The sequence below is a fragment of the Ambystoma mexicanum genome, chromosome 8 (genome assembly GCF_040938575.1).
Source record: "Ambystoma mexicanum isolate Mex_15411 chromosome 8, UKY_AmexF1_1, whole genome shotgun sequence".
Lineage (NCBI taxonomy): Eukaryota > Metazoa > Chordata > Amphibia > Caudata > Ambystomatidae > Ambystoma > Ambystoma mexicanum.
The window spans coordinates 1,391,419,800-1,391,433,011 of record NC_090929.1 but is presented as its reverse complement, the minus strand read 5'-3'; the positions used below and the strand labels follow the sequence as shown (position 1 = coordinate 1,391,433,011).

The following is a 13,212-nucleotide window of genomic DNA, read 5'->3' as shown; positions in this document are numbered from 1 at the left end:
TCTCGAGAGCACTCGCTTGTATGACACGGGGGAAACCTCATGTAGTGCGAGACATAAGTAGCTGTCTTTAGACAGACGGACACTAAATAGAAATGAAGACGAGAGAAGTTGCCCAAGTTGGGCACAGGAAATGTCCGATGAAGAAATGGAAGCCTTGCATGGGGAAGAGAGAGATGACGTATGTGGGTCTTAGGGATGCTTTTCTATGGATAAGGAAGTAAGATGGTCGGATTTAAACGTGCCCGTGTCTAAGGCGATGGAGCCATTAACACAGTCAGACCGACCTAGGGGGCAACTCCACGGTCAGAGCTGTGAGTCGCCGCCTCATGTAAACAGGTTAAGATCATTGCCAGAAAGACTGCGATGTGGCAATATTGCCCCTGCAGTGGACAGAAAAATGATGAGAGATGAGAAGGAGTTTGGGGCATCAGTTTCCTTTGTTAGAAAAAGGAGGGGCCAGACCACAGTATATACCATGGCCCGAGATGGATAAGGCTAATTAATTTAAGGTGTAAACTCCCAATTTTAACTTCTGGCGCTGGGAAATGGATACATGAATTAGACAAAATGATGGGAGGAAACACATTGGCTATAGCGGACATAAAAGGTCTTTTAATCGCCATACTTAGTGAGCGTGCTGATGACGTGTGGACGAGGGCGGGGTACCCTGGTGTGACTACAGTCAACACTGCTCAAGATGGAGCACCGTTCAATAACTGTAGAGCAGCAGTCTGGAAAGCGCTTTGAGTATTATATCCGGACATGTCTGATATGGGAGCTATAATGACAAAAAAGATGATCCGTTGGTTTACATTCAACATTTTCGTGAATCTTGGGGGGTTGGGGGGGATCTATACCAATGTTCTACCATATATTATGTCAAGGGCTGCCAGAGCCAGTGCAGAAGCAGCTCATGGTCGGAAATTCAGCTGACCATTGAGCATTACTGCAGACTAATGCAAGAAAAGAATTGCAAAAAAGATGATGCTCGCAAAGGCGAGGAGTCAAAATTACGGCAGAAATAACTATCCAAGTATACCATTAAAGGGGCAATGTTGACCAGTGTAGACGGGTCGAACTCACAGCAGGGAGTAAACATGCCGCAGGTGAATAATCAAAGACAGTTCAATCAAAACAATAGTGGTTATACCCCACAAGGAAGGGGATTCCGAGGACGAGGGTGGCAAGGTTATCAATGGAATTGGCAGAGTAATCGGAGAATCTTTCAGGTTCTACCTGCCAGTCCTGGCAAACATGACATTAGAATGCGAACGCCATACTGAAAAAACTTTGGTTCTAATGGAATCACTCTCATAGCTATTTGTCCTGCAAATGCCAAGATCATTTCGCACACGTTTACATAATGCATTCCTGGCGTTGAACACACTATACCTTCTGCAGTAAATGAGATTGTCATTCAATTTCGTTATTAATTCTCATCCCAGTATATGAACAGGCGTTTGCCTCAAATATAGCAGGGACACCTTCTTGTCACATTCTCCTATAGAAACTGGTAATTCTTCTGTAAAAAACTCGACTTGTAGCTCCTGTGAATCCCTGAGTGTTCATGGCATTGCCAGACATTAAACATTTTCCCTCTCGTATACATGAGCGCGTTGCACCTGTGTATACTAAAAACGAAAAAATGTTGCCTCCTATACTGACATCCACCCTTTATTCCTCAGGGGAGTTTGGCGTCACGGATAGTATTGAACACATCAGGTCTCCCAGTGGTGTGTCCTATTGCGGGTACAGCCTTGCCCCATCGCTTGTGAAAGGATTCCCCTCTATTGGCAGTGACATCTCCTATTCTAGCAGTCATAACCTGACCTGTGTTCGTGGTTTGCTTGAAGCTGCATATGTGACTGCTGCGACTGTCCTTGTGGCAGATAACTGCTACCTGCTGTAGTTGCAAGCCTTGCTGCATTCTCGGGGCTTGCTGCTGTGCTGTTTGATTCTGTGCAAATCCATCTCCATTCTGCTGCCAATATACAGGTGGATTTGACACCCCCCCTCTTGAAAAGTGGCCATTTTGCACGAATCCTTGACTTCTACATGTGCGAAACAAGTGCCCCATCATTCCACACGTCCGACATATAGGCGGTGGTCTCCCAAACTGCCCATTTTGCATATTTAGATTACCATTCTGCATATTTTGGAACCCACCTTGGTGATCGATGAGAACTCCCCATTCATTTTTGTTTAGGCCAAGGGTACATGTGCTCGAGGAAAATGGACAAGTCTTTCCCTTGGAGATACAAGCAGCCATAGTGCAAGGAGAAACGGCTTTGCTTGATGACAATGATGATGAGGGCAGACAATGGCGCGCAGTAATCGCCATTGGAGAAGGTTACAGATTGACTGACGTCCCTGATGAAGAGCTGTTTGGGGATCACCCATCTAACGATGAGGTGATATGAGATGAGCATTACTTATTGGGTAAGGGCGATTAAAAGAGAAGTTCTCAAAAAATGATGTTGGCACAAAACCGTCCTGAATATTTTGACGAAGATATGGCAAAGGTGCCAGTTTCATTATGGAACACAGGCCCCTATGACGTTGGTTTACTAAAGGGGGTTGGAGAAGTGAAGATTAAAATGAAACCAGGAGCGATTTTACCTCAAGCCCGAAAAATATCCCATGTCTCGAGAGGCAGATGAAGGTATTTTTAAGATGATTTCTGCCATGATGGAACAGGGCATCCTGGTGACGTCAGTCACCCTGTAATACTGCTTTGTACCCTATCAAAAAATCTAAGGGGGGGTGTGGCATTTAATACAGGACCTTAGGCCAATGAACCAAATTGTAGAGGCCGAGTTCCCTCTAGTCCCGAACTCATCTCTAATTCTATTTAATATACCTGTTGTGCACAATATTTCACGGTGATTGACTTGAAAAACACATTTTTTTCAATCCCATTGCATTAAGACTTGCAGGATCTGGCGTCATTTACGTTCAGACAGTCGCCTAAAAAGCACTCTTTTACCCCAGGGGTACTGTGAGTCCCCATCGATTTTCAATAGAGTCCTTCAGGTAGACTTAAGCAATATCGCTTTGGAAAGCGTTGTGTTGCAGTACATGGACGACATTCTAGTTTGCAGCACCTCAGAGGAAGAGTGCAGATGTGATTCTGTCCAGCTGATGATTATACTCTCTGACAAAGGATATAAGGTTGACAAGGAAAAGTTACAATATTGTCAACAAGAAGTGTTTTACATAGGCCAGTTGATTTCGCATGAAGGGGAAAAAAGAGCTGAGGCTATTTTGAAACCTGCCAAGCCACACATGATAAAACACATGCAGAGATTTTTGGGAATATGTAACTACGTCAGAGCATGGGTCTTTGACTACAGCTCGTATATACGGCCCCTATTACAGGCCTCAAAGAAAGCACAGGCAATGCAGGAAAAAACTGTGGACTGAGGAGATGGAAAACTGGTTTGACGAATTGAAAAAAGCAATTTGCAGGGCTCCAGTTTTAGGGATTCCCAATCATGCTGAGGAATTCTTCTTGTTTTCACATACAGACGGCACTGTTATGACAGCAGTCCTAATGCAGAGAACCACATTGGGGTACAAGCCCCTTGCATATTACAGTGGAATCTTAGACCCAGTGATAAGGGGTCATTTTCCATGCAAACAAAGTTTAGCAGCCGCCGCGTTCGCCATAGAGAAAGCTGCAAGCATAGTAAGGGATGTTCCATGACGTTATTTGTTGAGCACGCACTGTTTGCCATTTTAGAAAAACCAAAAGGCACGTTGATTTCTCAAAGGGCTTCTGCCTATGAGGTAGTTATGGCCAACCCAGCTATCAAAATAGTTGGATGTAAAATAGTGAATCCAGCCATGTTTATAGCTGAGCCAATGACAGAGAGAGAGCCTGTACACGAATGCGCGAACTATGAAGAGTTCTGTGTTCAGCTTCTCAAAATAAAGGAGAATGCCTTAGCAGGAGGAGAGATTGTTTTTATTGTCTGTTCTTCAAGGATCGATCAAGATGGACAGAGGTATACAGGTGCCGCTGTGGTAAAGCACACAGTTAATGGGGAATTTCGGGTGCTTATTCGTACTCTATTGCCGTCTCATTATTCCGCACAAGCTGCAGAATTATTGGTGTTGATACTCGCGATCGAGAGTCACGCAGACCAGGAAGTAACAGTGTGCAGCGACTCCGTTCTCAAGGTGGATAGAAGCAGGCCCTTGTACACACTCAGATTCCACCTGTTCAGAAATTATTTTAGTGCAGGAAGTATTTCCTAGATGAGGAGGGTCAAGTTTTTGTTCAGGTATGAGACAAGAACAACACACAGCTGTATACTTCTAACCAACTCTTTATTTTATTACATCTTGTTCATTTCTTCAAAATGGGAGAAGCTGGCACCGTTAGCAGCCTCTGGGGAATTTTCAGGGTCTAGATGAGTGGTGTTCTCCTCTTTAGTGTTTTATGCAGTGTATTTTCACTTAACAGATGTCTGCTAAGTTTGTGTCTTTTTATAAATTAGGAGGATGGTAAGTTTGATTGCTCATGAACTTTATTCAAGTCTCAGACCTGAGGAGAGTTTATATTTATTTGTTAACCTTTATGGTTTGTTCATATTGCTTCTCATTCCCTTCACTCTTTATGGTTCCCCGGTAGAAGACACATTTGCCACTAATAGGCTTATTCGTATCTCACACCCCACGTCATTTGGGTGGGTCTCGGTCTCCTCCCTTTTCACACAAATACATAAAGGATAAGTGGAAATTCGGTTCGCCCTTCACTCAGCTGCGGTCCTTTCTTTCCGACACATCCGCGCCCGTCTCATGTTCTCCACTCATCTCCTGACTGGAATTCAGCGTCTCCCCGTCTTGCCTCGACTGCGCTCCTCTCTCTCTCTCTCTCTCTCTCTCTCTCTCTCTCTCTCTCTCTCTCTCTCTCTCTCTCTCTCTCTCTCTCTCTCTCTCTCTCTCTCTCTCTCTCTCTCTCTCTCTCTCTCTCTCTCTCTCTCTCTCTCTCTCTCTCCCTCTCTCCCTCTCTCCCTCTCTCCCTCTCTCCCTCTCTCCCTCTCTCCCTCTCTCCCTCTCTCCCTCTCTCCCTCTCTCCCTCTCTCCCTCTCTCCCTCTCTCCCTCTCTCCCTCTCTCCCTCTCTCCCTCTCTCCCTCTCTCCCTCTCTCCCTCTCTCTCTCTCTCTCTCTCCCTCTCTCCCTCTCTCTCTCCCTCTCTCCCTCTCTCTCTCCCTCTCTCCCTCTCTCCCTCTCTCTCTCTCTCTCTCTCCCTCTCTCCCTCTCTCTCTCCCTCTCTCCCTCTCTCTCTCCCTCTCTCCCTCTCTCCCTCTCTCCCTCTCTCTCTCTTCCTCCCTCTCTGGGCTCACGCCGCTAATTCTCCTAACACGTCCGGCAGCCCTCTTCTTACTGGTTTTCCTTACCTTGCTCTCGCATCGCAGGCATCTCCCGTCGTCCGTGACTGGATTTCTGTCAGCTGCCGCGTCGCCCTCCTTCCTCCACACCCCCTCCTTTTCTTCACGCCGGATTTGTTGATACGTGTGGATCTTCAGGACTTTGGTCTCCTGTGACAGACTTTCAGATAACAGCTGGGCTGAAATAAACAACTTGCTGCCGGCGTAACTTGCAGCTTTAACCCCTTTTCAGTCAAACATGCCTACAATTTAATTTGTCAACTTAAACAACTCGGGAACTTCATTGATAAACTGTTGCTCAATACACCATAGCCCTCGTCTTCCTGCATTCCAGATCCCTGTCAGAATACAATAACAAACTCCAGTTAGAGGAAAGTCCCTTGAGCTTAGCATTTCACTGGTCAATTGTGGGAAGACCTATCTGTCACTTTCCCCGGGACTCTCCCTCATGACTATGATGACTATGATGGCACCCTTTCACTGCCATCATGTCCTGTGCGGCCCATGTACAACTCCAGTTTATGCTTCTGTGGATGAACGCCTTCACAGGGAGTATGTGAAGTTATGAGGTCAGACAATGGTCCTCATTATGTTAATACAATTTTTGAACAGATTAGCTTGTTGCTTGGTATAAAGCACAAGTTTTCTTCGGCTTATCATTCGCAAGGAAATGGGCTTTGTGAGAGACTCAATAGCTTGCTTAAAGAAAGAATAGCCAAGTTGAAGCTTACCTTGGAAAAAGGGGTGGTTGCATTGTCTACCACTGGCATTATATGCATTGAGGAACTAACCAGGTTCTGACCACCATCTCGCACCCCATGAAATTGTGACAGGGAGGCGATTGAGAACATCCCTAATGCCGCCATCCAGAGTTAGAAGTGATGCTAAACCAACGACAGAACTATTAGGATTGGAATTATGTGAGTATTTGAACTGTGACTTCCAGTATCGCTGTCATTTCAGGACAGCTGCAGAAACAAAGGTGTACAGCAGTACAGAACACAGGAGATGCTTCAGTAGACCAATCTAAAGAACTTTCTATTCCCAGGAGAGGCGGTTTTAATCCGCAATCACGTGAGAAAAAAGTGGGACGACCCCTGCTTTTGTGGCCCTTTCATTGTGGAGGAGATCTCGCCATGTGCTGTCAAAGTGCAGGGTAAGCGTGCCTGGATTTTCCTGGGAGATGTGAAAATCTTAGCTGGAAAGACTCCTCTGCACCCCTACACGACGAGGCAAGTACAAGCATCAGGGAAGAACCACAGCATATGCAGACAAGATAGATGACGAGGAAGAAGGGACGCAGAAGATGACAAGTAGAAAGACAAAGAACCCAGTGGACTGTGGCTTGGTTTGGGACACTCCTTTTTAAGTCATTTATAAAAGGGTCAAGGAAAACTAGTTTCAACATGCTGTGCTGTCATTTCAGAGTGAAAGAAAATCTTTTTGTTCTTAAAGCCACAGTAGCTTATTGACTTTGGACTGAGGCATGCTTAAGCCTTGATGAGAAGTGGATTATACCAGATTTTAATCGTGGACACAGCAATTAGAAAAGGGTACAATACCCAGATTCGTATAAGAGAGTTCCTGTTTGGATTTACTTATGGTGTTACCCAGTGATGACCTTATTAGGAACATTCTCACCTATTTTGAGTTAGTACTGTGCAATTATCCTTTGCTGGTGGGGAGAACCACCCGCATTCCAGCCTTTTTACAAAATCCTAAGAATGAAGAAGTTATAACAAGATTGCTCTTAGTCATCCCTGAACAGTTCTTGCAATTACCTGAATACAGTGAGGAGAGTACAAATGCCCCTGTCAAACGAAGCAGCTCATAGACTAGTGTGATGTTCTTTCGTCTATTTGAAGAATATCTGCACCTTGTTGGGAGGCACACTGATGTGCGCACCTTTCTCAGAGATCCGAGAAACACTGCCAATCTCAATGTGATCCTGGAAGGCATCATTATCCAAGTGAACATCTATTCTGAAAGAAATCACAGATCAGTGTAGAAACATTTCTTCAAAGGATAGATCGAGAGGTTGCTGATAAAGAAAGACTTTTGGTTCCTGCTGAAAGAAATTCAACATGTCTTCTGGGATGAGGCAGATTCAAGGCATAGATTGGGAGATAATCTGTGTCGTACAGATTGTGTAGACTTACTGCGGTTGTTTTTCATCATACTAAAGAGGGGTCTACAGTTCGAATAGTGAAAGACTGATTTGGGAGGCACATGGACAGTGTTTTCATCATCCAGTAAGCAGAATTGATCAAGGACGACTTGCTGAATCAAGACAGCAGTTTCCAGAAGCAGTTCACCATGCTGAAACAATAAAAATTAAGTTTTTCTTCCTTAGGTGGTCAAGATGGGTAATCTAAATAGCAACATCATTCTACCACATGAAGAAAGGCGTGCACGTTGTCCAAGAAGTAGATGTTGCAGGTTAGCGTACCACTGTATAATCTACACCTGTATTGTGTTCATAATTCACCTGTATTGTGTTCATAATTGTACTGCTTTCCTTGACTGTGAGAACAGCATTTTACATTGGTGCACATGGAGCTAACACTCCTGTGCACATTTCTGAGCAGAAGGAAATTGCACGTGTGGCAACTACTAGGCGGTCTAGACCATATGTAGTTATTGCTATCCCAAAGAAAGATGGCAAATTGCCTGAGCTTGAGATGGATGTTGTTAGTAATAATTCACATATAAAAGTGTCTTGGAGACCATTTCTAGATGCCAGAGACAAGCTGGGAAAACCAGGCAAGGGGTCGATAAAAGATGAGCGTACACAGGTAACAACTGCACATACACCTGGTCCAGTGACAATTGATCCAAAAGCAGTTTCAAAAGGATGATCCCAGATGGAGATTATAAGACATTTTCATGCCTAAATGGGCTTCTGAGCAGATGAGACGTTCTGAACTTTCTCCTACCCCGGGAACCCGGACGGATGTTCCTGTGATTAATTCAATAAGAAGAAGCTACATGGGTACACTTCATGATATGATTATCAAATCAAAATCAAATTCTTTAATGTGATATAGTATGGAAACAAATTCAAACTTTACACATATATTAATAGACATAAACAAAAAAATCATACATATATATAAAATCATACACATAAAATCAACACATCTAAAAATCACTATTAATAACATCTGAGGCAAAATGTATGTAAATCTCCTGTGTGCCTAGAGACCGCTAGACATGTACTAACACAATGCAGAGCACTCAAGAAGACTATTGTTCATTTTTTGGATGAATTTGTGCATGATCTGCTTTATATACCCAAATTCAGATTCTGGCAGTACTGTACCAACACATCGAACATGCATTTATTCATAGCCCTATACAATGTCTGGCAACAGACAGAACTTGAAGTGGAAAATTGAGTGAACTTTAACATTGATCTCTACGTAGTAACTTGAGGGTGTCTGCAAAGCCGTTTAAAAGCATGTAATTAATAATATGAAGGTCTCCAGTGACCATATCTATCTCTCTTCTATTTAGACGCACATTTTCTCTTATTTCCTTTGCATTTTGCCTCAGATGTTATTAATAGTGATTTTTAGATGTGTTGATTTTATGTGTATGATTTTATATATATGTATGATTTTTTTGTTTATGTCTCCTGTTCAGGAAGCTTGAGCAAAACAAAATACGTCGGAGTACTATTAAAAAGAGTATTAAATGCATGAAAAGCTCGATTTTTATGGTGTCCAGTCATGTGAAAAGAAGAAATTGGAAGGACAAGGTGGTCACACCTACACACGAGGGCCGGCTGTGCCTACACTCCTTAACATTCCCAAGAGCGCAGTACAAACTAGAGTCCAAACCTCAAAACACTAATTGACACTGGACCATGGAGGTGATCATGGATTGATATAATCATTGGTGGGAAGTTAGTTTCTAGATGAGTGCATTAACACCTGGATGTTAAGTCTGCGTGCTGCTAAACTTAGGTGGAAAAGTACTGATGGGGGTTAGAAGCCAACCAATTGGACCCTGTAATCAAGAGTCCTATAGTTTGTGTAGCCAATGGAACGTTGTGTATTTAGTGACGTTCATAGTGGCCATGTTTTAGGGAGGGCTTAGTTGGCCCACCTGATGTTAAACACCCAATCACTTTTCTTCATGGTTCAATACTGATATGGAATATATGCTTACACATTCACTTAGAACCAATCGCTCCCTCCGGTAGGTTTTTGTAGTTTGCCACGTAGGTAGTGACGCAGGTCAACGTCAATGATGCCGATTTTATGCAATATAACCTCAGTTTCTACTAAAAAGCATTGAGTAAGAGGATCGAACGACTGCTGATGTACGTTGTACTCCCTGTTTTATATACTTGTACTTGTTATTAAAACACTCCCCTTTTTTCCAAACTACCGAGTCGTTTTGATCATTGATGTATGAATAAAAATCTGCATCCCCATCCATCTCCACGGTATTGCTACTCTTCTTAAAGAGCTGGAAGAACCCAGTTCACTACCCCAACCCTGTGTGTACAGTACCCATGCTACTTCACACGTCTGTGCTCATATTGGGTATTTTCCATCATAGGGTTGGAATCTATACGCAGAGTTTGCCAAATGTACTTGTGTTGTATAGCGCTCAGCTGCGAAAATCATTATTTGAGCAACCATTTTCGACGCCAAGATGTTTCCACTTCAAAATGAAGACACCTCCTCGACAGAGACTGTGGGAAACTATCAGGGGATCGATATCTGCCGACTACGTGCTTGCAGGCCGAAAGGCAAACCTGGGGAGTGGGGTAAAACATTTTTCAATACACGTTAGGTTATTCATAGGATACCTTCAGACTCCCCATGCTCCCTTAATATCTGCTCCCTGCCTCTACCAGCAGTGAGGAATACTCCATTTAAGTTTTGTCCTCCCTGCAACACCAAGTTTTTGTGGAAGGACACACACTGATAGTTGTCTTCTACAGGACCATTGGAGGGAAAAGCATTGAGCGTGTAAACTCATTAAACAAAAGACACGCAAAGAATGCCAAACTAAACCTTGGACAGCTGTGATGAATCCTGTAGAATCATTTCTAACTCCCAACTAAGATCTCCTCCTATGTGGCCAGGGGAAGGTAGCCGCTACCTGATGCTGTCCCTCCGGGTGGAAATAGGAGGAAGGATAACCTGGGAGGAGATGGCTATTAGGGAGATGTGGTGACCACATCATGCGAGATGCAGTTTTCTTCCCTTCCAAATGAAGAAGACCCTATCATTCCTAAATTCCTGGTGGCTTGTCACTTTAAAAATCCCTCTCATTGTAGACCCCAAAACCCCTTCTTGACAAACAATCCAAACCGAATACCATTTATACTTCCTGTACACATAATCCTCACTTAACATCTTTTGTCTCTGATGGTTTTGATTTAAACAAAGATCCAAAACGATGTAACTTTAAAAGATCCAAAATTCCTATGGACTCTAAAGCCTCAAGTAGTACGACGAAGAAGAGGAAGAGTCCATGTGGATTGAAAGAAATCTCAAGCAAAATGTGTAGACTAGTTGTTATAATGGAAGTCAGCTGCGCTGGACATTTAAACATCGTGAACACCTGCAATTGGAGAGTGAAGGTGAAGAAGGGAGATGCAGAGCGGGTGAAGCTGGAAGCAGAACCGTAGGCAGAGCAGACGCTGAGAAATGGAACACGCTGATAACCTGCTGGAATTCAGAAACGCCATCAAACATAAGTGAGTCTGCCCATAGGTTTTGAGGACGCTGGGGCATGCCGAAAGACATATGAACCATTGAACAAGTATTTTAAATACTGACCAAGTAACTTAGAAAGCCAGCATTTAAGAGAAGTCAATATGGGGAAAGTTGGAGTAAAAGTTATCAACAACAAATTAACTTTAATGAAGACGTTGAAAGGCAAAATGTGTACAAGCCTCCAGATATGAGAGGTCAATGTAGTTGGAACAAGTAATACCAGTATAAGCAGTGAAGGAGTACAACTGTGTTATACTGAAAAAGAACATTGTAGAAAGACCATGTGAAAGACACACATTAGGCAGTGAGCCTTTGGGAGAAAGATCCTTGGCAGGGGAGTATACCAGGTAATCCATTTTCAATTGATTGAATTGATTGAAAAGAATTTTGTAAGTAGTCCTGGTGAAAGAAGCACATAAGGCAGTGAGCCTTTGGGAGAAAAATACCTGTCAGAGGAGTATACCGGGGGATCTGCAAAACTCAGAAGGATTTCTGGCGGGGGAGTATACGAGGAAACCATCATCGTGAAAGTATTGTGTGAAAGGGACATTTCTGCTAATCAATGTTTGAAAAACCATTCTTGTCTTCCTTGACAGGTTGTGTAAAAGACACTTTTTGGCAGTTCTAAGAAAGTATTGCATGAAAGACATTTATTCTTCAAAACATTTTTTTTTGTCATCCTGAAGAAAATGTTATGTGAAAGAAACATTTCTGCTACTATTAAGGAATCATTGGTTGAAAAAGGACACTTTTGCTATTCTACCTGAAACAATCCAGGGGAAGGAAACCACTTCCTGGATTCAAGGATTGTTTGTTGAATTTTCACAATTGGTTTTGACACTTTTTGCTAAATCAAGACGGAGACACTTACCTTACACCTTTGATTGTTTTAGTGTGAGGCTCAGATAAGTTTTGGCCACAAGGACAGTTTGCATAATTTTGACGACGAGTCACAGACTGATCTTTAGTTATAATTTCCTAGCGAGGGAAAAACTCTTTAGGATATGGACAGGAAGGCCTTAATCCAACCCCTTTTTCTTTAATAAAGATGTCTGTTGTTGAAAATATTGCAACTTTGTGTCTGCCTCTCATTTCTGACCCCTCACACAGCCTGTGGATGCTGGCTGAGTTAACCGCTGCAGCAGAACATTTTGAAGCCCATGAAGGCAATATCTGTTTGGAAACTGAAACCGATGAGCCTATTCCCAAAGAAATGTCAGTTTCCCTTCATCTTGTCCCCATCTCTGCAGAGCAGACGTCAAGGCTAGCTGTAGAGACCGCACCTTGCGAAAAAAGGCTACTCACGCACCAAATCTACACTGAGCACGATCAAGCAAGCACATTACTGTAACACCACTCAAACAGGGTTACTTCAGGATTCAGACTCCAACTCAGAAGGGGATGAGGACCAATGTCCACTTACTCCTAAACTAAATGAACTAGGGAAAGTTTCAGGACACAATGGACAATAAGTCTTCTTTTATGGACTTTCTACAGAAACCTCTAATAAAAAGGAAACGCAGAATCAGTGAAGATGGCACACTTGTTAAAAGAACAAAGGTACAAACTATACCCTTAGAATAGTTTGAGCTACAAGAGGTTGAAATACCTTTTCTTGTGTGAACTACAGTTCCCAAGAATAGTAAAGTGAAATTGATTTTACTTATCTTTTTCTCTTTGTAGGTCCAGCACACACCATTTTATGGGAGTGCTGGGGGGGGGGGTTTACCTAGTAGCCCCTTATCCTACTCTCTCATGTTCATGTTACCCTCACTACTTTAAATGGCTGGTGGCAGTGGTTTACTTGTTCATACCGTTGTGCTTTTCTACCGCAGGCTTAACCCTCAGTTGCAGTAATGCACCCATGGGTGTCCATTTCGTCAAAATGGCCCCTGTCGTCTTTTTTCACCATTTTCTTTTTGTGAGGTCTTTCTTGAGTTTCACTCTGTTCGTCGAAACATATTTGAGCCCTTTGTTCGTCTTGCCTTTGGCGGGCTTCAACACTGAAGCCTGCCTCTGGCTCCAGTGTGTCTGGAAGGACAGGATGTGAGGGAAGGTCATGAAACTCCCCTGTCCTT

The 13,212-nt window shown here is 43.2% G+C and overlaps 1 protein-coding gene across 2 annotated transcripts in view; it reads left to right on the top strand.

Annotated features, from left to right (window-relative positions):
- Positions 1–13,212, top strand: part of ENTPD7 (ectonucleoside triphosphate diphosphohydrolase 7) — a 482,207-nt gene that overhangs the window by 333,432 nt on the left and 135,563 nt on the right. The window lies entirely within an intron of this gene.